Raw genomic sequence first — 24,139 nt, forward strand, 5'->3', positions numbered from 1 at the left:
GCTGTATGGTTTTTCCAGACTCCTTTGTCCATGTTTTCTATTCGTTTTAAAACTATTAAGCTACAATTATGAATACTTTGAACGTAGCAACATGTACTTGTGAATATTGGTACTGCTAGAATCACCATAGCAGTTCTACCTATATAGAACAATTTAGAACTTAGTATCTTATGAATATAAATGATAGCATGGGCATTTGCTAGTGTTGCCTGTTAGTGATGGTGAATCTTGCCGTCAGTTGACTCCATTGGTGGTCATGACAGTGAATTTGAAAAAAAATGAGTGCTATTGAACCTTGTCTATATAGGCACAAATTTTAAGATCACACCAAGTGATTTGCAAGTTAGTATTTCCTTTTTTTCTTATTTTGGGTGTACGTAATATTTAATATGGGAATTATTGTCATGGAGTGCTTTTGGTCTTGTGTCCAGAATATCTACACTTTAAATGTGTGATTCTATTGTTGCTATATAAATGCATTGTACATATCGTAATTAGTCGCATCATTTTTTCCTATAAGTTTCCTTTGCATGCAAAAGAAATTAAACCCCTACAAGTGATCTGTGGTTGCAGATTTGCTTTTTTGCTGCATATTGACAGAAGTGTGGCATGAGTATGGTCAATGAGCTCTCGCTCAACTGGCATCCTTCTCCCCTTGCAAGTGCTTGGTAGACAGTGCATTCAAGACCTATTGGGTGTGTGTAATGTACGACTAAAAAAAATAGTGTGGCACTGGCATTTCCTTTGTAATCCTTGGTGGTGGCAGTGTACAAACTTGTAAGAAAGGCAGACATCTAAATTTCACTGAAAAATTGTTGATTATTTTGGCATGGTGGAGTAATTTTTAAATAGACCAGTTGATTTACTTTCCTTTAATAAATTAGGCCCTAATTACTTATATTTGTAGGACATGTTCCTTATAGTCTCTCCGCTAATTTTCTATGCCTCACCAAATTGTTCTTACATCCGGATATTGTGCATATCTTGATGTAGAAAACACAAAGGATCCTTCACTTGTAGAATCATGGGGTGTAAACACAAAAAATAAGAATATTTTTCGTGTAGAAAGTTCTTCTGAACAATTGCCTAGTCTTGTTAACTCATTGACTAGAAATACAACTGTAGACGAAATAGTGGTTGATAGTGTAAGTGATTAATTCTCACACATGATTGTCGTGTTTTCTGTTTGAATTCTTTTCTCAAGGAGAGAAAGGGGGGCGGGGGATCAATGAGTGTTTTGGTAATTCTTTTCCAGTTTCCATTTCCATAAAATATTCTTGTTATGGATGAGGTTTTCAAATCTGCAGAGTTGTTATTATCATCATCAATTTCTTTCATTTAAAGAGAATATACCAACAACTATAATCAATTAACCTATTTTGGAGCCTATATTATTACAGCTTACTCAATGTAGAGAACAAAAGAGTGATGGGTCATTTGCACTCCCTTTGTTATTTCTTTCTTAGTATTATCTTGCTTAATGCTATCCTGCATGTTTGGATTTTTCAGGTAGATACCCTTGTCCCCCACCGTGAACTTTGTCATATGATAGGTGTCACCTTCAAAGATGTACAATCACGAGTAAGAACACAAGCACTTAGAAGAATTCATTGCTAGTTCTGCCAATCTCAAACTCTTTATCGTTTTTCTTAATTAGGTTGAAGACAACATATTAGTCATTTTTAAGCTCCTTTCTTATATGTTATAAAGTGTATCATATTAGTTCTAGCATGAAGGAAATCCATTTACACGTCCATATTACCTTTTATTTTCAGGTCTGGCCAAGTCCAAAATCAGGGTAAGGTTATGGACATATGGATGAGGTCACCTATGGTGGACATGACTTGAATTTCTATTAATCGAGGTTGATAAGAACAGGACTGCTCAAGATTGAGAATAAGTTCAACTTCTGTCACATTTGATAACAAGGAGCATTAACAAGCTTGCAAGGTTCTTAGAGATATGTTAAGTTATTGACATTGCAAGTGTCCATGTTGTTTTTTGTTTTTTTTTTTTTTTTTTTTTTTTTTGAGAAGTCATGCTGCCAGTCTCTTCTGGAGTAGACATTTAGCTTTTCCAATATATATTGGCATCACTTCTACCTCACCTTTTCGTGGAGATAATTCTCTATGAAGTTCCTTTCTCTTAATTATTCTTTGGCTCTCCTGTTGCTTCTTGAAGGGCATCCTGGTTCTATTTCTGTCATTCTTGTTTCCTCAATTAATTTAGTGTTACGCTTTGTTAAAGATGTCTTGTTATTGTGCTCTCTTTGTGTGTATATGAACAATAGAGAAAACCTTGTAGCTGAGTATCTATCAACTTTAAACCGCTTACAAAAGATTAAAAAAAAAAAAAAAAAACTTGAAATAATTAACCCAATTTTTAGTGGCTACCCTTTTCTTGTGATCTTTCTAGAGAAAGTCATGGTGTCTATCATAAATGGCCTTATCTCTCCTGGTTTAGTGGTAATCTCAAAGTCAAATTGTCTCATTTAAGTCTATATTGACTTTAGATTGTATCATACAATGATCCATATGAGGTTTCAGCTATACAGTGTCACTTTGTGCTTAATGGTGTCAATGTCCCAAATATTTTTTGTTCTTAACAACCAGAAGACAGAACATAAATTGACTGGAAAGATTAAGAAAAAATGTAATAAATAAATGATTCATGAATCAATTGAACCATACATGCAAATGAGACATTCCACTGTCAGCTGCTTATGTAAACTAACTGCCAATTATTTAGGTAAGATGATTGAGCACTGGCTATAAGAGATACATATCGCATATCCTTGCAAATTATGTTAAAATAATGAGAAAAGTGACTGCAGGCTATTGTGTCTAATTATATATGGATTTTCATATTTTAATTAACTTATTTTCATTCTCTTGTCCAATTGATTTTCAGAGGACTTTTTCAGCACTTCCCTTTTACTTTTCTTTTTCTTTTTTCTTTTTTAAATTTTTTTTAAAACTATCATCTTAATTTACCTTGTTTTCTCTCTAGTCATTGAGGTAATATTATATTATTTTAATTTTTTTCTCTCCAAATATTATCTTACTTTTCAGGCAATTGATCTTGGGATATGCATGCAAATTAATGGGTTGAAAAGTAATTTGGCATCTTTTAGTGAAAAAGGCTAAATGGGGGAAACCTTATTTCTAGTGAACATTGAGTCATCATCAAAGAAGAAAGCTCAACAATAAGGGAAACCTTATTTCCAGTGACAAACATGAAGCTGGACAAATATATGTTCGAAAATGATGAAAACATTGATAAGATAGTCAAGATCTTAAGAAAACAGTCGTTTGAAAGAAAAAGAGAATAAATGTCATATCCTTGAATAGATGAATTATTTTCATAAATATATGGTAGACGCCAAATTACCAAGCCACTTCTGAACACTTGAAGGATCTTTGCACTTAAGGTTACAAAAATCTAGCTCTTCAAGTACTAGTGTTGCTCTTGATGTGAATTAAGGATTTGACAACCGTAACAATTTAAGTTGTTTCAAGTGAAAATGCCTTTTGATTATCCCAAGCTATACAATTAAAGATGTATAGCTTGGGATTTTATTGTTGCCATGCTTATTAGTACTCATTTTATGAATGTTTCATTTTTATTATGATTGTTTCAAAGATGAAGGATTTTATTGTTGCCACGCTAGAAGGGGGCTTGGTTTTATTAAAATTTGACACTTTTCTAAAACTCATTGATGTGGTGACCAAATGGCGAAGGTTGCAATTTGCTCAAGAGTTCACAAGCTCACGGCACTTCCAACATAGTAGACTCATTGATGTCGGCGGGGCCGTAGCACAGTCTCCACCATGAATTGGTTTTGTTGCTCGACTTTCTAGAACTCATAGATTCTATAGTTTCAATCTTTTTTTTTTCCCCTTCCATTGGATAATAATTATCACACATTTGCTATTGTACACTCACTATACACACTGTCACGTGGACTAAAAACACGATTTCACCGTTTCACAGGCACTTATGTGAACTTGGATCATATGATAGGTGGGACCTTCCAAGATGTACAATCATGAATAATAACACAAGCACTTATAAGAATTCATTACTCATTCTACCAATCTCATTCATAAATTTTCTTCACAAGGTTGAAGGCGATATATCTAGTCATTTTTAACCTCCTTGTTTATATGTTACAAGCTGTATCTTATCAGTCATAGCTTGGAGGAAATCCATTTACCTGCCCATATTACCTTTTATTTCCAGGTCCAACCAAGTCCCAAATCATGGCAACGTTTTGGACAAATGGATGAGGTCACCTGTGATGGAATGCATTGAAGTTCTATGCAGTTGTATGACTGAGGATGATAAGAACAGGACTTCTCCCAATCGAGTATAAGGTCAGCTGCCAGTCGCTTTTGATAATAAGGAGCAATAATAAGCTTGCAAGGTTCTTAAAGAAATATTATTTTTCAAAAAGTCATGCTACTAGTCACTTTAGGAGTAAATATTTAGCTTTTTGAATAAATATTCCTCACCTTTTCATGGAGATAGTTCTCTGTGCAGTTGTGTTCTATTAATTGTACTCTCATTGTGTGTATAAGAATATTAGAGAAAACTTCACAACTAAGTATCTATGAACTTGAAATGATGAACCAAATTTTTGGTTGCTACTCTCTTCTTATTGATCTTTCTTGAGAAAGTCACAGTTTCAATCATAAAGGGCCATATTTCTATTGAATTAGTTTTAACCTTGAAATATATTTTCTCATTTATGTCTATATAGACTTTATATTTTATCATATAATGAGAAGGGCATCAACTTTTCTTGGTGAATTTGTGCATATGGGGCTTCAAGTGCATGGTGTCACTTTGTGATTGATGGTTTCAATGTCTAAACTTTCCTCAGTCTTCTTAGAAACATGAAGACATATCATAAACTGAGTGGAAAGATTAAGACAAAAGGTAATTAAGAAAAAAAGAAGAAGATTCATGTTGCAATTGAAGCATAAATTATAAATGAGACATTCCATAGTGAGCAGCCCATTCAAACTGACTGTGCCAAGGTAGCCAAGTATTTGGGTAAGATGATTGTCTTAATAAATCTTCCTAGATGCATTTCCTTGAAAATTATGTCAAAATACTGAGAAGGCTATTGCTTTTGTTGACAATTATTTGATCTTCGCATAAAATTTGATTGTGGAAACTCTTGAATACATTATAGATGGATAAATTAATTTTATCATGGACAAGAAAAGTGATTGAAATCTTTTGTGTACAATAATATTTATGGATTTTTATATTTTCATTAATTTTGTTCCATTTTATTCAAGTAAATGATTTAAGTATCAACTAAACATATAAATGAGGCATTCCACTGTCAAAAGCTCATGTAAACTGGCAGTGCCAAGTATTCTGGTAAGATGATTGAATACTGGGTAAATGATTTGTTGTCACTATCATTTTAATATACCTGTTTCCTCTCTGGTCATTGAGGTAATATTATATTTTTAATATTTTTTTCCCTTCGAATAATTTCGTTCTTTTCAAGCAACTAGTTGGGGTATGCATGCAAATGAGTTGAAAAGTAATTTGGCATCTTTTTGTATAAAGGCTGAATGGGGGATGCAATTTGGCAGAGGCTTTGGCTCAAGTCTGAAGAACTGGCTTGTGAACATGGAGTCATCATCAAGGATGAAAGCAACTACCTCATAGATGGGGAAGTTTCTAGTCACAAACCTAAAGTTGGACAATATATGTTTGAAAATGATGGAATCCTTGATAAGATAGCATGATCTTAAGAAGATAGTCATTTGGAAGAAAAAGAGTATCAATGCCATATTCTTGAATAGATGAATTATACTCGTATATGGGAGGTGTCAAATTACCTGGCCGCTTTTGAACACAAGAAGTGACTTGAAGGATCTTTGCACTTGAGATTACAAAAATCTAGCTCTACAGATACTAGTGTTGCTCTTGATGTGAATTAAGCATTTGCTGATCTTAAAAATTTAAGTTGTTTCAAGTGAAAATGCCTTTTGATTATCTAAGAAGAATTGGGTCTCTTTGGTCTGTCTTGGGACTAAACTGTTAGGAAAGTTAAAGCTCCTATCATTCTTGGCTGGTTTACCTTGTAAAATAATTTTGAATACTTTATAATGAATTATAATTCTTTGTTGTAATAGTAATCTTATTGATCAAAGAAAGCATCATTTATGAGTCTTCAGGATTAGTTATATCTTTCACTATGTTCAGGTTTGCTTTGTTTGCTATCCTAAATTTGCAAAATAGTGTTTTGATCGATGCTTGTTATATAGTGTTAGAGTTATATGTAATTTGCATAGGGAATGATTACTTTAGAAGAGCTAATCTCTCACCCCCCCCCCCCCCAACCCAACAAAAACAAAAAAAATCCTCCCCAACAAGGTAAGAATAAAGCAAGAGAAATTAAGATAGTATGTGGAGCCAAGCCTCCAACAATGTTTGGCTACAGCTTTAGTTTGGGGAAGGACTTAGGTTTTTCAATTTCCTCATGCCCTAGTACATAAGAGATATATTTATTATTGCGTGTTTTTCTCTACTTGTATGGAGTTACTCAAATGAGACTTTTTGTGTGTTTTATATGTTTATTTAAAAAAATTTATTCATATGTGGAGATTTGATTTTTTAGCCATATGGTATGAATTCCCTAATGATTTTGAAAATTTTGGTAAATCCAACATTGTGAAAAGCTTAATGGTGATAGAAGTGGAAGACTACCAAGCAAGATGTTTTGCCTTACCCTTCAATTGCTACTTCCCAATATTAATTCATTTTGTAAGTTTTGAGTTTCATACATCCAACGTTTTCGTCTGTATTGGAGGGATTGCATAGTCTCACTGTCCTAAGAGGATTGAAGATTGAAATTGTCATAGCTTGTATTAAAAATTCTTGGGAGATACTATTTAGGACATGGCAAGTATAACCTCCTACCATGGTGATTAATATTCATATAGGCATAGAGAATGTTTAGGTATATGCAAATTCTTTCCCCTCTTCTAGTTCTGCTCATTTTTTAGGAGGATAAATTCTTAATAAGTCACAAGTTAATCATAGTCAACTAAGATATCTTAAAACTATGAAAAAATATGTCATTGTTTAAACTAAAAATTTCACCAGGTGGCCTATCTCTTTCAAGTCTTAGGTTTATGAATCTTTTGACTTTTATTAGGGATCTTTTAATCAAGTCTTCGGCTTGTAGTGTTGAGGGCTACTAGATCTAGTATAACCAAATATTTTATTGACAAGAACTATTCTCATTGTTAATGCAATCTAGGAATAAAAATAAATTTTCATTTTTCTGTTAGACTCTAAGTAATAATAATAACAAGAAGCATGATCATATTCCAAATAAATTTTAGACTAATTGTTTAATATATAATTGCAATTTACATAATTGGACATCATATTCCAACTAAGTCTTAAAATTCATAATAAATCAAACTAACAAATTAAAAATATAATTTTCAAATTATCAATAGTGTAGGTTAAAACTGTTTACATTTTTTATAATTTCGCCAAGTCAAATTTGTTCCAACCTAAGCTTAGAATAAAAATAAGGATAAAATTGGACCTAACCCAACCTATTAATTTATCAATCCAAGACATCAGGTTAGATTTGTTAGATTAGTGGTTCTAAATATACTTTTGCTGTTGTGCTGATTATGAATTTATGATTAACACAAAGAAAAGGTATAACAAATAGATCAAACCATCTTCTTAAAAAAATAATAAAAAATAAAACCAATAATGACCCATTCATCTTGGGCTTGGGCCTATGAAAACTACCAAGTTCCAAAGAAGGGCCATGAACATCACAACAATGACAGCAACGACAGAACTCTACAAAAGTACGGAACACAGAAAGTGGAATTATCAGAAATGGGTTTCTCACTTTCTCAACCTTCTCAGGAAATACCTACGAAAATGGGTTTCTTTACACCTTCACTTATTAACCGTCTCTGCTCTCTCCACCAGCTCTCTCTCTCTTTCCTATTTTATTTCGCAGTTTTTGGGACATTGTGATTTTCTTGGTTTCTGTAGCTGCAGAAGTTTTGGGGTTTGTTTGATTTCAATTCCTTTGTGTTATACCCAATTTAGGAATATCTGGAAATTGCAAATTGTGAGAAACTTAATTTTATGAAAGGCGACGACTACCCAACCAGGCTTCAAACACTCGTATTTTTCAATTGCCACAATTAGTGACTCTGACCCCAAGGGCTTAAAGGATTTGCCAACACTTGACGGTATTGCCGGAGTGGCTTCCCAATCTAAGTTCTTAAGATTTGGGATTGCCCAAAATTATCGTCTTTGCTAGAAGGTTTTCATTTTCTCTCTCTAAAAAAGTGAACTGAACATGGTGTTAAAGAATTTACTTGGTCTGTATTTTTTTACTTAGAGTGGATGCGATGGTAAAATATGAAATTAAAAAATTAAAACAAATTAATCCACACATAGCTTGCAATTTGAAGTCATATTATCAAGGAAGTATGAAATCTATATTTTTGTGAAATTGGCATTATTTTGAATATATTTGATGCTTCTTGTTTCTAAATAGACAGATGTTCTTGGGAGATTGTTCCTTGTGCTTAAAATTGCAACTAGTGAGATATTTTTTTTAAATTTTTATTTTTCAATGTTCAATGTAATGATTCCATTGGGTATATATTTCATAATACCAGTGGATTTTCTTCAATTTATACTCATCTAATGATTCCATGGTTTAAAATGTTGCAGCTTATCAATTCAGCAATAACATGCAGCATGGAAAGTCTCAGCCTTCTCTTGTATTGTAAATAATTTTAATAATATTGTGGTGTGAATTAACTGTTGTAATGGTTAATGGAGTGATGTGTGTTTATATTTATGATGTCATTCATATTTCATGCATTATCTAATTTGCACAATGTTTTAGTAACTTGAGTCGTGTGTTATTGATTGTTTATCTCTGCTTCTTGGTTATTGGAATAACTCAAATGAAACTCTTTGTTGTGCTATATCTTTTAATTAATTTTTTTTTTTTTTTTGAATATTGATCTTTTGTCGTATGGTGTAAAATACCTAATGGTATTAGAATATTTGGTAGGCCAACAATATGAGAAGTTGAATTTGATGGAAGTGGAAGACTACCAAGAGGTTTGCTTTAGCCATTAATTGCTGGTTCCGAATGTCAATTTATTATGAAATTTTGGTATTTTATACTTTCAGAATTGTCATATCTATAGAGGGGGATGCATGGCCTTAATGCCCTAAGAGGACTGAAGACCGAAGATTGTTCTAAATCAAGATGAAAATTCTGAGGAGATATTGGTGAGTATTGTATATAGTTCACCACCTATATCATAATACCATGTAAATTTTTCCTCCATTGTTTGTTGAGATTTACACAATTTTGAACATAATTGACACCTCTTGTTTTGATGTTTTGTTAGGTTTTCGTGGAAGATTGTTCTAAGGAAAAGGGATTCCTTTAGCTAAACATCTTTTCCTGGTGAGATGTCAGAGTTTTAATGTGACGAAATCCATGATGATGTCAAAGCAACAAAGTGAGACATTGAATTAGCCATCAAATTAGCTTAGTGTCTCATTGTGTGCCCTTTTTTGAATCTGTCTTTCTTATAGGTCACACACATTTTCATTGCAATGGTTTATAGCTCACGACATGCACCTATGATTGTAGGAAACAGATAGCATAAGTAGATCTCTATGCTGTTGAATTATAAAAAAAAACAACAGCATGGAGATCTACTTATGCTCTCTGTCAGTGATGGATGGTCTTGACCGTGATTTTGACACAATGATTACTGGTGAACCTTGTGATTATAGGCACAAATATGTAAAGATTATACCAAGTTCTTGGCATGTTAGGATTGTCTTCTTGTTTCTTTTGGGTATGAATTATCGGAGATTATTCATTAAGAAATATCATTTTTTACTGGGTTTACTTGAACATGTAGCTTTTGACATTTTTATTCACTACAGAGGTAATCTATAGAGCAATTTTGGTCAAAGTGATAGGTATCAAAAAGGGACTTTTCATAGTTTAATTGCTCCTGAACTATGGTGATGAGTGATAAATTGTTGGCCTGGACTGGAGTACTTTTGGTTCTAAGTCAAGAATATCTGCACTTTAAATGTGTGCTTCTAGTCTCACTATAATGCATTTTACTTATTCCTGGTAGTCGCTTCATTGTTTCCTAAGTTTCCTTTGAATGCAAAAAAAAAAATCTCAACTTTTTTCTTTGAAGCAAAAGCCAACTTAGAAAGAATATTTTCTCCAGACTCTGTGAGAGTTGGTTCACGTGGATTGTGTGAGAGGGAGATTTTTCTTTTCTCAAAGAGTTGGGTAAATTAAAATCAAGGGAGCCTGAGATCATAAGATAAATAGTAGAAGGAACCTGATTTTTTTTGGGTAGGAGTAACAGAGGCTCTCACCACCAAGTGACAGTGGTGAACGATGGTGGAGTCAGAAAAGGTGACTAAAAAAGAGAGAGGGACTGTCAATTAGAGAGATGGTTGGGGTTTTGTTTTACTTGGGTTGGGAGAGAGAGAGAGAGAGTGGTTAAGTTCTACCTGTGGTTAGAGAATTTGGTGAGTTTGGCCAGTCATGTGACAGTCACATGACCTAGGACGCATTTCGGCTTCATAAGTTGCCACCTAACCGTGTTTGCAGCAACTCCTTGTCCATAAATTATTTCTAGAGGTATAGGCTTTTGGTTCTTTCATTTGTATTCAAAGCCTCTCAAAAAATAGCCTCTTTCACTTTAGGTCTTAAATCATTTGTTAAAATTTGGGAAGGTGAAAGACTATAGAGCTAGTGGAGCATGGCACTTGTATGATAGTTTTAGTAATAAACATGAAACTTAGCACAATCCCATCAAGATAGACTTTTTCAAAATCATTGATATCTTAGAAATTGTTGAGCTCTGTTTCCTTTGATGTACTAAATCTGCAAAACAGTGTTTCAATGCTTGTTGGATATTGGCTATCAGTGTTACTGTATTATTTTTAGTGCCAGATTTATGATAAATTTGCGTAACGTAATGAATAGAGATAATTTACTTTTTATTTTTAAAATAATGATACAGATGTAAATTGAAAATAAACCAAATGAAAATGAAAGCGATACTGATTTTTAAGCATGAGCTGTATGACCAAGTCCAAATCTAAATTAAGATATGGACACTGTCACACTCGGGAATTTGCATTTCTCTTACAATCACAAGTACGTGATTCACAAAAAACCAAACATTTCAAATCCATAGTATTTGAATTTAAAGTGCATTTGAATTTCAATTGGGTTTCATAATTTTCATTTCTCATACGCAGCCAAACAAGAACAACCAAACCACCTTAATTATTGGCCTTTCAATTTATATCTTTGATTCTTTGCAATAGAAACTGTAAAGAAACATGAAAGGGCAATTTACATTAAGGAATAAAACAAATTCACCAAATTATATCATGTTATTAGTGAATTTAGCATCAACTTATTTAGCTTTTTGTTAAAAGTATGCTAAAGTAAACTTGTATTTTTTTTAAAAAGTGAGATTTTTTTTTTTTTAATAAATTGTACATAAAACTTGTCAAAGTTGGAATTTAATTGGTATTTGATTTCCATTTGGGCTTAATTTTTAAAGAAGCAAGCAAGCAAGCAAAGGGCCTACCTTTGTGAAATTCTGAAGCACTGATGTTGACTGAAAAGAATAGGAGACAGTGAAGAAGAAACATTGCACTTTCCTGTCTCGTATTATAGGCTTCTGTTCGTCTTATGTTTTCTTTTGCTACAAAATATTTGTTCACACTCACTCACTCACCAGTATCACTACTGTAACACCAACATTCTCATTTTACAAAGTCACAAGCTGTAACTCCTCCTTTCCTCCACGTCTGGTTGATCATCTTCACCTGTGGAACTTAACCACTCTTGTTAGGTAGAGTATATCCATATAAGAGAAGTCTTTAGCCTATAAAATCAACCATTGATAAAATGTGAGGCTTAATTCTCTTTGCCTCTCCTTGTGATTCAAATCTTGCAACTAGGGATGGAATCAGGATTCAAACTTAGGGGGACTGAAGTTCTTTGTTAATAGATTTTAAAAAATTGGAATATCAATATTAGAAGTTGGCAGCCTGCATCTTAGTTCTTCAGTTATGGTGACTCTACATTTTTCTTTTCTAAGATGATAGCCCTGCTTTTTATCTGAAGAAAGTTCGAGAACTGTTATAACAAATTAGTAAAGGCTCAACCAACAATTCCCTCAAAAAAGAAGGAAGTATTAGAAGATATTCAAAATATTTCAGTGAAAAATTAGTAGATAAATTTATAATTTACAGTTCATATTTTGGTAGTTTAAACAATGGCATTTCATAGAGAAATTTCATTGGTTTGGAAACTATTGGTAGTTTAGCCTTTTATAAGTACAGTTGTATACTACTTAGTCCAAAGGACTTAACTAAAGCCTATTTAATAAATGATCAAAATCATCATTTCATTAGCTATGTTCAGCATGGTTTTTGTTAAGGCTAATATTTCCACCCTTTTGGTGAACTTTCTTTTGAAAGTATACTTTTCTAGCTGTTGATAAGCAATTTATTTATAATGGAATTGTTGTTAATCCATCATCTGATGTCCCGATATCTTAATTTTAACTAAACTTCTCTTAGATGAAGCCCATCCGTCTTGATACACTAGACAAATATACTTCTAAATTTACAAAATATGGTGCTTAAAAAAAAAAATTTAAGATATACATTTATTAGTACTAGTTTTCTTCAAATTATACTCATCTAACGATTCCATGGTTTAAAATGTTGTAGCTTATCAATTTATCAATACCAAGCAGCACGGAAAGTCTCAACCTTCTCCTGTATTGTAAATAAGCTTGATAATATTGTGGTGTGAATTAAGTTTGTAATGGTAATTGAGTGATGTGTGCTTATATTTATGATTTCATTCATTTTTCATGTATTATCTAATTTGCACTGATGTAACATGGTATCAGAGTCACTGCTCTGACCTTTTCTTAACAGTCTTGTCTTTATTAGTGTGACTTCCTTTTTCTTTTCTTTTCTACCAACGCTTCCGCCATCACAACTGCCGCCGCAGCCTCTCGCCGTTGAACCTCTGACGTCATCCAGCCGTCGTCCTTGGGTTCCGGACCTGCAGTCGTCGTCGTTAAGGAGTTTCACACTGCACAGACCACTGCTCTTTGCATCACCGCTGCAAATATTGCTCTGATTACGTTTTTGAAGGTACCACTGAGATCGTCCTGCGCCGATCTACACACTCGTGGATGCCTCGACGCCATCAGAGACCGCACGTGCCCCCACGCGCCGTACAAAGCTGCTGTTCCGCTGATCATGCGCCACCACGCGCCTCAACAGTCTCGCTGACGTCATTGCTGAAGTCAGCCCTAGTTGCGTCATTGCTGCCGTCACTTGCTTGCGTCAGCCGCTGACGTCATCTGCTGACTCTGATGATTTGACCGTTGACTTTTCAAGTTTGACCGTTGACTTTGACCGAGCCGTTAACCGTTGACTTTTTCTCTGGGGTTGACTTTTGCAGTCCAGGTTCTCCTTACCCAGTTTTTCGTGTAGATTTCATTTTTACAATCTGTTTTTGCATATTGTGTCTCTAAATGAATAAAAAGGATGCTTTTCTTCCTTGCCCCATCAATACTGTATTGGAGAGGAATAAAAATTATTTATCTTGGTCTCAAGCTATGCGCAGTTTTCTTAAGGGTCGCATGCTCTGGCATTATTGTACTGGTACAGTCACTATTCCTGTCAAGGGAGCAAGTGAAGAAGATGCTACCTTTCTTGGTCGCATGATTGAATGGGATAGTCATAACCACATGATCCTTACATGGATTCAAAACACATCCATTCCCTCTATTTCCAATCTGTTGGGCAGCTTTGATGATGCAAAATCTGCATGGGATATGTTGGCCAAAAGGTACTCCACTACTCATGGATCCATGAAATATCAGTTAGTGGTTGAATTGCATCAACTCAGGCAAGAACCAGGGCAATCCATCAATGACTATTATGATCAGCTTCACTTCATTTGGGACCAAATTGACCTTTCTGATCCAACTTGGGCATGCTCAAAGGATGCTCAACAATATGCTTCCATTAGAGATGAATTTCGCCTCTATGAATTCTTGATGTCACTTCACAAGGACTTTGAGCCCATTCGAGGTCAGCTTCTAAATCGCAGTCCTGCTCCCTCTCTTGATACTGCTGTGAACGAGTTGGTTAGAGATGAAGCTCGTCTTGCAACCCTTCAAGCCCAGAATAAGCTCAATGTTTTGGCTATTTCTCCATCTACTCCACTCATAGAGCAACCTCAGCAATCAGGTGATTCTTCTGGCTCTAGCAATCGTCGCAAGCAAACCAACAAAAAGTTCTACAACTATTGCAAACGTCCGGGCCACACTATTGAGACTTGTTATCGTCGCAACAAATCTACTGCTCTTGTTGCTAATACTAAGCCTACTCCGCCAATGGCTTCCATCTCAGCTGAGTCCCAGTCTTCTGGATCCACTATCAACCTCTCCCCCACTGAACTACAGGAGATCATAGCTCAGGCTGTTCGTATGGCTGGTAATGCATCTCTTTCCACTGCCCTATCTGTTCTACCCGGTAAGTCTCAAACTTGGCTTTTTGATTCTGCCTGCTGCAATCACATGACACCTTACTCATCCTTATTCTCCAAACTTGACCCGGCACCACATCCTCTAAATATTCATATAGCTGATGGAGTCTAGGTTTTGTTTCAACCTCTAATCTTTCTGTTCCTAGAGTCTTCCATGTACCTGACCTATCCTATAATTTGTGCTCTGTGGGACAATTAGCTGAACTAGGTTATCGCCTTATTTTTTACTATTCTGGGTGTATTGTGCAGGATCCGAGGACGGGGCAGGAGCTTGGGACCGGTCCTAGAGTTGGGCGTATGTTTCCCGTGAACAATCTTCATCTTCCACCTGTTGCTCCTGTTTCTGTTGCTGCTGCAGTTTCTTCCTTACCTTCTCTCGCACTTTGGCATTCTCGTCTTGGTCATGCACCATCTTCTCGGGTACAACAGTTAGCGTCTAAAGGTCTGTTGGGTTCTGTGTCCAAAGACAATTTTGATTGTACTTCATGTCAGTTAGGAAAATAGCTAGCTTTACCTTTTAATAACAGTGAATCCATTTCTAATAGTATTTTTGAGTTAATTCATTCTGATGTTTGGGGACCTTCTCCTATTGCTAGTATTGGTGGATCTCGATATTTTGTTGTTTTTATTGATGATTATTCTCGTTATAGTTGGATCTTTCCTATGAAATCTCGTTCTGAAATTTTACCAATATACAGCAACTTTGCAAAAATGGTTGAAACACAATTCTCCAAATGTATCAATACTTTTCAATCTGATAATGCTCTTGAATATACTCAATATGCGTTTCAAGCTCTATTACATTCCTATGGCACTATACATCATATTACTTGCCCAAGTACCTCTTAACAAAATGGTCAAGCCAAAAGAAAACTTTGTCATATTCTTGACACTATACGTGCTCTTCTTCTTTCTGCCAAAGTTCCTGCCCCATTTTGGGGTGAAGCTGCTCTTCATGCTGTTCATGCGATTAATCGCATTCCAAGCGCTGTTATCCATAATCAGACTCCGTATGAGCGTCTCTTTGGGTCACCCCTTGACTATCATCACCTTCGCTCCTTTGGATCTGCTTGTTTCGTTCTTCTTCAGCCTCATGAGCACAACAAACTTGAGTCTCGATCTAGACTTTGTTGTTTCCTTGGTTATGGCGAAACTCAAAAGGGGTATAGGTGTTATGATCCTGTCTCTCATCGTCTTCGTGTTTCTCTTAATGTTGTCTTTTGGGAACACCGATTGTTTGTTGAACTCTCTCACTTTCGTTCTTCCTTGACTAACTCCTCTGTTTTAGAAATCTTTCCAGATGAGTCTCTTGTTCCTTTTACAAATACTTTTGATCCTCCTTTGGAATTTTCTCCAGATATTTTTGATGCTTCTCCTAGACAGGTTGAAGATGAACAGGTTGGTAATGAGCTACCCCACCTTGAGCCTGGGTCCCCTGCTCCTGCTCTGCCTGAAGATCCTCCACAAGACATTCCACCTCGCCACTCAACCCGGGTAAGATCCATTCCTACACATTTACTTGACTACCATTGTTACACTGCCCTTGCTACAATTCACGAGCCTCAAACCTATCGTGAGGCCTCTACTGACCCTTTATGGCAAATTGCAATGAAAGAGGAACTTGATACATTAACCAAAAACCATACTTGGGATCTGGTTACTCTCCCTCCTAGACAGTCTGTGGTTGGTTGTAAGTGGATCTATATGATCAAGACTCGCTCTTATGGGTCCGTTGAGCGCTACAAGGCTCGTCTTGTTGCTAAAGGTTTTACATAGGAGTATGGGATTGATTATGAAGAGACTTTTGCTCCAGTTGCTCGTATCTCATCTGTTCGTGCCCTCTTAGCTGTTGCTGCTGCTAGTAAATGGGATCTTTTTTAGATGGATGTTAAAAATGCTTTCCTTAATGGGGATCTGAGTGAAGAAGTCTATATGCAACCTCCTCCTGGTCTCTCTGTTGAATCAAATAAGGTTTGTCATCTTTGACGTGCACTTTATGGTCTTAAACAAGCCCCACGAGCTTGGTTTGCCAAGTTCAGCTCCACTATCTTTCGCTTGGGTTACACTGCTAGTCCGTATGATTCTGCCTTATTTCTTCGTCGTACTGATAAAGGCACCATTTTGCTTCTTCTATATGTGGATGATATAATCATAACTGGTGATGACCTTAGTGGCATTCAAGAACTCAAGGATTTTCTCAATCAGCAGTTTTAGATGAAAGATCTTGGACATCTCAGCTATTTCTTGAGTCTTGAAATTACTCATTCCACAAATGGTCTTTATATTACTCAAGCCAAATATGCTTCTGACCTATTGTCTCAAGCTGGACTCACTGACAGCAAGACTGTTGACACTCCAGTTGAACTTAATGCGCATCTAACACCCTCGGGGGGGAAACCATTGTCTAATCCTTCTCTTTACAGAAGATTGGTTGGCAGCTTAGTTTATCTCACAGTTACTCGTCCAAACATCTCCTATGTTATTCATCAGGTGAGTCAGTATCTGTCTGCTCCACGATCAACTCACTATGCTGCTGTTCTGCGCATTCTTCGATACTTGAAGGGCACCCTCTTTCATGGCCTTTTCTACTCAGCTCAGTCTTCTCTTGTACTCCGTGCATTCTCTGATGCTGATTAGGCAGGAGATCCTACTGATCGCAGGTCCACTACAGGTTATTGCTTTCTCCTTAGTTCTTCTTTGATTTCTTGGCGAAGCAAGAAACAAACTTTTGTGGCCCGCTTCAGTACTGAAGCAGAATATCATGCCCTTGCTAATACCACATCTGAGCTCCTTTGGCTACGATGGCTCCTTAAGGATTTAGGTGTGTCCACCTCCTCTGCTACTCCCCTTTATTGTGACAACCAGAGTGCCATTCATATTGCTCACAATGATGTCTTTCATGAACGGACTAAATACATCAAGATTGATTGTCATTTTATCCGTTATCATCTTGTCCATGGTGCTCTTAAGCTTTTCTCTGTCTCCTCCAAAGATCAACTTGCAGATATCTTCACCAAGTCACTTCCTAAGGGACGTACTCGTGATTTGGTTGACAACCTCAAGTTGGTCTCACATCCACCTTGAGTTTGAGGGGGGTTGTTAACGTATATTATGTTATGGGCTTTAGGCCCAGCTAGGTTATTTGTATAGCACACTTGTACTTGTACTACGCTCTACTTGTACCGCACACATATGCCTCCTATATAAAGGCACTGATGTATATTCTTTAACTCATGAAATACAATACAATTATTCTGTATTTCTAACAGTGTTATGGATTATTTGTCTCTGATTCTTGGATATTTTAGTTACTTAAATGAAACTTTATGTTGTTCTTTATTGTTTAATTAAAAATATTTGAAGTTTGATCTCTTTGCCGCATGTGTGGAATACCTAATGACATTAGAATATTTGGTAAGCCGACAATGTGAAAAGTTGAATTTGATGGAAGTGGAAGGCTATGAAGAGGTTTGCTTTAGCCATCAATTGCTAGTTCCGAATGTCCATTTATTTTGAAATTTTGGTATTTTATATTTCCAAAATGTCATATCTACTGAGGGGGATGTATGGCCATAATGTCGTATGAGGATTAAAGGCTAAAGATTGTTCTATATCAAATTGAAAATGACAGGGATATTGGTGAGTATTGTGTATAAATTGCCACTTATATCATATCACCATGTGAATTTGGCCTCCATTGTTCATTGAGATTCACATAATTTGGAATACACTTTACGCCTCTTGTTTCTGAAGTTTCAGGTTTTCGTGGAAGATATTTCTGTCCAAGAAAAAGTTATTCCTTTAACTTAGAACCTCTTTTACTAGTGAGATGTTAGAGTTTGAATCTGACTAAATCCATGATGTCAAAGCAACAAAGAAAGACATTGAATCGGCCATGAAATTGGCTTAGTTGCTTGTTTGCAATCCCTTATTTGAATCAGTCTTTCTCATAGGGCATGCATGGCTCTCTCGAAACTTGCTGGTGACTTTGGTAGAGAATATGTGTTGTTATTGCAACATTTTTTAGTTCACAAGATGCACTTGTGATATATACTGACTCATTAAAACTTGATAAAGCCCTATGGTCTGGTGGATTACCAAAGGTGAATATTTGACCCCCCCTCAAAAAAAAAAAAAAAAATCCTCTTGCCACGTGTTTCGTATGAGCATTTGCATGACTACTTCAAAAATTTCCAAACCCTTAAATTTTAATTCCATAGTTATTGTAAACAGAAAAGAACCAACTTTAGTTATTAATCTCATTTCACACTTAAACCTTGATTCCTTTTGGATGTTAGTTAGGCTAAATCCACTAAATGTACTGTTTTGACTTCTAGATTTAGGTATTTGTTACTATCATGTTGGGTTAAAGATTGACTTCTAAATTTATTTTCTTTTCTTTTTCTCCCTTTTGACAAATCAAACACAAAATTTTAAAAATTTGTAATCTTTTCACTTCCATTTCTGAAGATGAATCAAACATAGTGTAAGAGAATTTACTTGGCCTATATTTTCTTACTAAGATCGGATGTGAAGCTAAAATAAGAAATAAAAAAGGAAAAATAGATTAACCTGAACAATGCATAATTTACAATTTGTACTTTGTAGTCATATTATCAAGGAAATATGAAATCTATATATTTGTGAAATAGACATATTTTGAATATAATTGATTTTTCTTGTTTCTAAACGACAAATGCTCTTGGGAGATTGTTCTTTCCAAATGGGATATTCCTTGTGATTAAAATTTCCGATGGTGAGATATATCTTTAATTTCAATTTTCAAATGTTCAATCTATTTAATTGTTATATTATAAACTATGTCTTGAATGAGCAATATTCGAACATTCTAAGTATGACATTTTTGGAATATTATATAAAATGAGTCATACCTTCAGGCTTCAGGTTTCAGATTGTCTATATGCTTTGTTCTTCATGATCAAAAGCTTGATTAGCAAGCTAAACTCTTGTCCATACCAAATTTTATTATGTGTTGAAGGAATTGTACATCATACAATCTTTTGTGCAAATGAAACATATTGTTTCCAAATTTACAAAGCATGGTGCCTAAAAAATTAAAGAGAAAGATATCTTAATTTTTAGTTAACACCAAAACAAAATGAAGCATACTTGTGCTGATTATAACTTTATAGTACACCAAAAATACCTCGAGCAAGTGAGTTTGCTGTTTACATCAACAAGAAAAGGAATTAGATAGTACCCGTAACAGCCTGTAGATCTTGGGCTTGGGCCTTAGACCAAAGGGCAAAAACAGAAATTCAGAACTCAGGATGTGAAATCATAGGAAATGTGTATTAAGCTATGTTTCCTTTGATGTACTAAATTCACAAAATTGTGATTCGTTGCTTGTTTGATTGGCTATATTATTTTTAGTGCCAAAGTAATGAGAAATTTGCGTAAATTAGATGAATAGAGATAATTTACTTTTTATTTTTAAAATAATAATGCATATATAAATTGAAAATGCACAAAATAAAAAATGCTAGTGATACTGATTTTTGAGAACGAAATGTCCAAGTCAAGAAGCCAATGTCTAAAAATCCCATAAGTCAGACAAAAATTAAAATCAGTATTGCATATATCACTCTGTCCAAGTAGATCTAGTATACGCACTACTTGTATCTCAAATTTCTACTTAACATTATGTCAAGGCTCCATTTTCAAAGCACCCACTTAGAATTTTTCTCATAACCGATAAACACCTTTTGTATATGGTATTTGAGTTTACTGTTTGGTTGTTGTGGGTATTAATTTTGTGTCCTTGAAGGAGTAATGAGATGGTTGGCGGGTCAAATTTGTCTTCATCCTTGGACTTGAAAGTTGAAATTGTCTATAACATGTCCACAACCTATTTTGGGTGGTTGGGGTTCTAAATGCAGGTCCACAGTCAAACTACTTTTCCTTCCAGGATCCACCTATTTATATTTTTCATTTATGAGTTTCACACACCATTTTAGGGAATGAAACAATACTTTCCACCGAGCTTAATGTTTACAGGATATAGAATATTGGTCGATCATTTTCTCCTGTGGAATTTAGCCACTCTTGGTGGGTAGACTAGAACCATAAAAGAAGTCTCATTAACATATAAAACCAACCATTGATAAAATGTGAGGCATAATTCTCTAGGTCACTTCCTCGTGATTCAAATCTAGCAACCACCGTAGTTGTGTGGCCATAGGAAGCTCTCGAAGAGACCCATTACTTCGATCCAAGTGCCAATAGGTCGTGGGTTTTAGTGCTAATACAAACCCATGCTTCTTAATATGTAGAAATCGTGGTAATAGAACCGAGAAGCAGCACGCCCTACTGTGTGTCGATGATGTCAAAAAGCCCAAGTGATAATGTGTGTCGAGCAATAATTACAAATGCCAGCCTTCCTTTTTTTTTTTTGAAGAAAAATTTAAAAAAAATATCTAGCAACTTCTTTTTTTTTTGGTTTCCCACCGTGTTTCCTCAAGGCTTTCAACCAGAGACTAATCACTGTTCGTGTCGGGTGAGCCCACGAAGGGGTAAAGCACTGGCCAAGGAAATTATTTTCAAAGTGCAGGTAGCAGGACTCGAACTAGGGAGCACACCTAGTCGAGCCAAGTACAAGCACTTTGAGGCCAAGAGCTCAACCAACTTGGCCAACCTCCTTGGTTATATCTAGCAACTTCACGATAGGTTGTGCTGTCATATCAGCATAGCTGGCAAGTAAAACAACATTAAAATTTAAGAACATTATGTATTGAAGGATTGATGCAGCCTCTCCTGCGTACAATCACGCTTGAGTTGAAGGATTGGAATCCGGTGTAATTGGTAAGTGCAATCCACCCCAATCCTTCACAATTTTTATTTTTTTATTTTTTACTTTTATTCATATTTTATATTTAATGATTGAACTTTAAAGTTATTTTTTACAACTTCAAATCTTAATCATTTATACTAATTGTATCAAACAAGGCATTGCACCTAATTTCAATCCGAGTTGATGATGCTTGTGGTACAAACAGGTTGGGCTGTCATATCAACACAGCTACAAGGTACGACGATATTAATATTCAAGAACATTATTGAGCATTTCTATTAACTTGTGCATTAATGTGTTGAAGGATTGATGCAACCTCCTCTACGTACAATCAAGCTCAAGTTGATAATGCTTGTGATACAAAGCGGTAGGGCTGTCATATCCACACAGCTATAAGGTAGAACGATATTAATATTCATGAACATTATCGGGCATTTCTATTAACTTGTGCAAAAATATTGAGGAGGCTATAATTTTCGAGTCTTTTGGGTTAAAATTGTAAAATTTAAAGTTAATTTGCGTTATAGCTATTGTTCGAAGTTAATTGGGAAACTGAGGAGAGAGACTGAATTTCGGCAATGGCGTTGCCGAAATTCAGCCAAAAAAGCAGGAGAGAGAATAAGGATACCGAAATTCAGCCAGAAAGCAGGAGAGAGGAGAGAGAATAACCAAAAAGTAGGAGAGAGGAGAGAGAATAACCAAAAAGCAGGAGAGAGGAGAGAGAATAACCAAAAAGCAGGAGGTAAAAAATGTTGAATTTCGGCAATTGAGTGCTCTTAAAATTTAAAAAAAAAAAGGCAATAACGGTAATGTCATTGCCGAAATAGGGGAATAAATTTTTTTTTTTAGCAATTGTGATAATGGTATTGTCGAAAATGGGAAAAAAAAAGTGATTTTGAAATCTCTAGAAGAGTAAAAAACAGGTTTTATGTCCATAATATTTTCACAATAAATCACATATAATTAGTTCACAATATTTTCACAATAAATCACATGTAATTAGTTATTATTAGTTAAAAAAATTTGTGACAACTAATTGTGGCAATGACATTGTCAAAATAGGGAAAAAAATTTGTGGTAATACCATTGTCGAAATAGGGAGAAAAATAAAAGTGACAAACTACTTGAGGTAATTGCATTGTCGAAATAGAAAGAAAAAAAATTGGAAATACCATTGTCGAAATAAGGGAATAAAAATTTTTTTAGCAATTGTAACAATGGGATTGCCGAAAATGTGAGAAAAAAAAAAGAGAGAAGGATTATGGCAATGGGATTTCCGAAATAGGAAAACAAATTTCGGCAATTCCATTGACGAAAATGTGGGAAAAAAAAAAAGAAAGAATTGGGGAAAAAAATTTTCCCTATTTGGATTACGGCAATAGCATTGCCGAAAATGTGAAAAAAGAAGGAAAAAAAGGAGAAAAGGATTACGGCAACGGGATTGCCGAAATAGGAAAAAAAAATTTCCCCTGTTTCGGCAATACCATTGCCGTAAATGTAAATAAAAAAAAATAAAAAAATAAAAAGAGAAAAGGATTACGGCAATGGGATTGCCGTAATAGGAGGAAATATCTATTTCGGCAATAGCGTTGCCGTAAATGTAAATAAATGTAAATAAATAAATAAATAAATAAATAAGAAATTGGGGAAAAATTTGGAAAAATAATTTCCCCCTATTTCGACAATAGCGTTGCCGTAAATGTAAATAAATAAATAAAAAGAGAAAACAGCAATGGGATTGCCGAAATTGGGGAAAAATTAAATAATTTCCCCCTATTTCGGCAATAGGTTGCCGTAAATGTAAATAAATAAATAAAAAAATAAAATAAAATAAAAAAGAGAAAACAGCAATGTGATTGCCGAAAATGTGGAAAAAAAAATTTGTTTCCTCCACAATTTCGGTAATGCCATTGCCGAAATTGTGGAGGAAAAATTTTTTTTTTTGCCCCACAATTTCGGTAATGCCATTGCCGAAATTGTTGGGGAAAAAAAAAATTTTTTCCCCCACAATTTCGGTAATGCCATTGCCGAAATTGTGGGGGAAAAAAAAAAAAGTGGTAGTGGTATTGCCGAAATGGGGAGGGAAAAAAATATTTTGTGACAAACTAATTGTGGCAATGGTATTACCGAAATAGGAAAAAAAGTACGCATATTATTCTTTCAATATTTTTTTGACTGAACCAGTTTGGTTTGTCATGTTCTTTTAGAAATAGATAAGGATAGATTCAAGTACACTGGTATATTGAATCTTTTTCTAAAGTGCACGCTGTAAACAAAAACAAAAAAAAAAAAGTATATAGATTCTTATAGAAGAAAAAAATGACTGATGTGCACGCTGTAAACAAAAAAAACAAAGAAAATATACAGATTCTTACAATAGAAAAGAAAAAATGATTGATGTGCACGCTATAAACCAAAAAAAAGTAAAGAAAGTACATAGATTCTTACAATATAAAAGAAAAAAATTATTGATGTGTACACAGTCAACCAAAAAAGTAAAGAAAGTACATATATTCTTACACTACGGAAGAAAAAAATGATTGATGTGCACGCTTTAAACAAAAAAAAAAAACAAAGAAATTACATAAATTCTTACATGTACGTTGTAAACAAAAAAAAAGCAAAGAAACTAAACCAAAAAAGACAAAGATTCA

General features: G+C 34.8%; 1 protein-coding gene and 1 long non-coding RNA gene across 9 annotated transcripts in view; one reads left to right on the top strand and one right to left on the bottom strand.

Annotated features, from left to right (window-relative positions):
* Positions 1–9,964, top strand: part of LOC115953103 (putative disease resistance protein RGA4) — an 80,102-nt gene extending 70,138 nt beyond the window's left edge. The window contains exons 2-4 of one of the 8 annotated variants that reach the window (XM_031070600.1): positions 8,577–9,324; positions 9,447–9,560; positions 9,637–9,955. The gene's annotated coding sequence lies outside the window, so the exon portion shown is untranslated. Of the gene's footprint in view, positions 1–7,834; positions 8,336–8,572; positions 9,325–9,446 lie in introns of those variants that run through there. The other 7 variants (XM_031070603.1, XM_031070602.1, XM_031070599.1 and 4 more) reach the window with 7 other exon arrangements.
* LOC115953105 lies at positions 9,464–11,488 on the bottom strand. Its single transcript, XR_004083653.1, has 2 exons — positions 9,828–11,488; positions 9,464–9,790 (listed from the first exon to the last, which is right to left on the bottom strand). It is a non-coding gene; the product is annotated as an uncharacterized LOC115953105 (long non-coding RNA).
* Positions 11,489–24,139: the final 12,651 nt, after the last annotated feature.

The sequence above is a fragment of the Quercus lobata genome, chromosome 7 (genome assembly GCF_001633185.2).
Source record: "Quercus lobata isolate SW786 chromosome 7, ValleyOak3.0 Primary Assembly, whole genome shotgun sequence".
NCBI classification, from domain to species: domain Eukaryota; kingdom Viridiplantae; phylum Streptophyta; class Magnoliopsida; order Fagales; family Fagaceae; genus Quercus; species Quercus lobata.